The sequence below is a fragment of the Rhineura floridana genome, chromosome 12 (genome assembly GCF_030035675.1).
Source record: "Rhineura floridana isolate rRhiFlo1 chromosome 12, rRhiFlo1.hap2, whole genome shotgun sequence".
Taxonomy (NCBI): Eukaryota; Metazoa; Chordata; class Lepidosauria; order Squamata; family Rhineuridae; genus Rhineura; species Rhineura floridana.
This window is the reverse complement of record NC_084491.1, coordinates 17,560,012-17,562,336: the sequence shown is the minus strand read 5'-3', so window position 1 is coordinate 17,562,336 and position 2,325 is coordinate 17,560,012. Positions and strand designations below refer to the sequence as shown.

Sequence of the window (2,325 nt, the reverse complement as noted above, 5' to 3'; positions counted from 1 at the left end):
TGAAATTATTGGACCTAACAGATTTTGATGAGATGGATTAATCGATATGTTTATTTGGACTATGGTTATGACAATAAGATTATTATTATTATTAACGAGATGGATTAATCGACATGTTTATTTGGAGAAAAATTGATAGATATATTTCTTAAAGAATTGAAACCTCTCTTTGACTTTTTGTGGAAAGAATAAAGTAATGTTTATGAGATTTGATGATTAATTAAGATAACTACTGGAGGAAAGTGATTTTATAATATAATTTAAGAGACAGGATTGTTATATATTGTAGACCTACAACTGATTTGATCTGCGACAAATGGGAAGTCAACATTTTATTTTTTTGTTTAATCATTTTTGTTTTGTTTTTTGTCTTTGAATGTTTTATGATTTTGTTTTGTATGTTTTATGAAAATTTGAATAAAAATTATTGTAAAAAAAAAAAAGATGTTATTTTAGAATTGTACAATACAGCCTAAAACCAATAGAACTGCAATGGAAAATCATATAAAACAGGAATTAGGGGACTAAAGCACATAAAGGAGGGCCTATTCTTATGGGGCAGGAAAAACTGATGGGTAGGGATGAGTGATAAATTTGGTTTGGTTTGCATTTAATTGTTTGTTTCAAAACAATACGAGAACCAAAATATTTTAAAATGCAGCCTAAAACCAATAAACATGGCCACCTCTGACACCCAGCAAGGCCATACCAGGGCAAATCAGGGCAGGGATTCACTAGGGAAGGATGTGCACCAAAAATAGAGACTATTTTCTTTTCTTTTTTTGTTCTCAGAATGCAAATGTTCACTCAGCCAGTATTAGAAACATAGGAAGCTGCCTTATACTGAGTCAGAGCCATTGATCCATCTAGCTCAGTCTTGATTACACTGACTGGCAGTAACTCTCCAGGTGTTCAGACAGGACCTCTACCTGGAGATGCCAGGGATTGAACCTGGGGCCTTCTGCATGCAAGGCAGATGCTCTACCACTGAGCTATGCCTCCCTCCTTTCAGTACAAAGATTGCATCTGAAGAAGAAAGCCTTGAAACCTTTTACTGCTTAAGGAGAAGTACAAGATGGCACCCCCTCTCCATTCCACATAGAGGAGTTGTCTGGACTGGCACCTGAATCTTATTTCAACACTGGCAATAGGATAATATCCTCCAGTGCACCTGAGGCAGCAGGCTAGTATAGGAGGTCCAGGACAGGCCCCATGGCATATACAGGTCTGCCCTCTCCATCAGAGGGGAATAGCTGAAGGGTTCAGTAGGAACAGCCAGAGGATTGCTGCAACTGCCCCCCAGCATCAGCCATGGTATTCTCACTAGGAATTTTGGAGAATTACAATGGAAATGGAAACAGGTAAGGAAATTGCCAATGTTCACTCAGAAATACCATGTCTGGAATGGAAATCAATCCAGCCAATATGATTGGCATTCACTGCTGTTGTTTCTTTCAGTCCACAAAGAATATGTAATTGATTATATTTTTCCCCATTTTCACAGGGTTTCCTTTGTGTTGAAATGAATGGGGGGGTGATAATGTAATGACAGAATACTTAACTTAACGACATAAGAAGACCCTGCTGGATCAGGCCAGTGGTCCATCTAGTCCAGCATCCTGTTCACACAGTGGCCAACCAGTTGCCTATGGGAAGCCCTCAAGGAGGATCTGAGTGTAAGAGTACTCTCCCCTTCTGTGGTTTCCAGCAACTGGTATTCAGAAGCATACTGTCTCCAACTATGGAGGGGGAGCATAGCCATCATAGCTAGTAGCCATTGATAGCCTTATCCTCCATGAATTTGTTTAATCTGCTTTTAAAGCCATCTGAGTTGTTAGACATCACTGCCTCTTGTTCCATAGTGCACTGTGTGAAAAACTGTTTTCTTTTGTCTGTCCTGAATCTTCTAACATTGAGCTTCATTGGATGTCCACGAGTTCTAGTGTTATGAGAAAGGGAGAAAAAGTTTGATTCTCTATTCACTTTCTCCATGACATGCATATTGTTATACACTTACACACATTTTAAACAATATCACCTCTTATTTGCCTTTTCTCTAAACTAAAAAGCCCCTAATGCTGCAACCTCTGCCGCCCTGGGCTCCTGCCAGGAGGAAGGGTGGGATATCAATCAGTCTATCAATCTATCAATCAGATAGACAGATAGACAGATAGACAGATAGATAGATAGATAGATAGATAGATAGATAGATAGATAGATAGATAGATAGATAGATAGATAGATAGATAGATAGATAGATAGATAGATAGATAGATAGATAGATAGATAGATAGATAGATAGATAGATAGATAATTCATAGGGGA

At 38.2% G+C, this 2,325-nt stretch overlaps 1 non-coding gene across 1 annotated transcript; it reads right to left on the bottom strand.

Annotated features, from left to right (window-relative positions):
- Positions 1-930: 930 nt before the first annotated feature.
- TRNAA-UGC (transfer RNA alanine (anticodon UGC)) lies at positions 931-1,002 on the bottom strand. Its single transcript has one exon. It is a non-coding gene; the product is annotated as a tRNA-Ala (tRNA).
- Between the last annotated feature and the right edge of the window lie 1,323 nt (positions 1,003-2,325).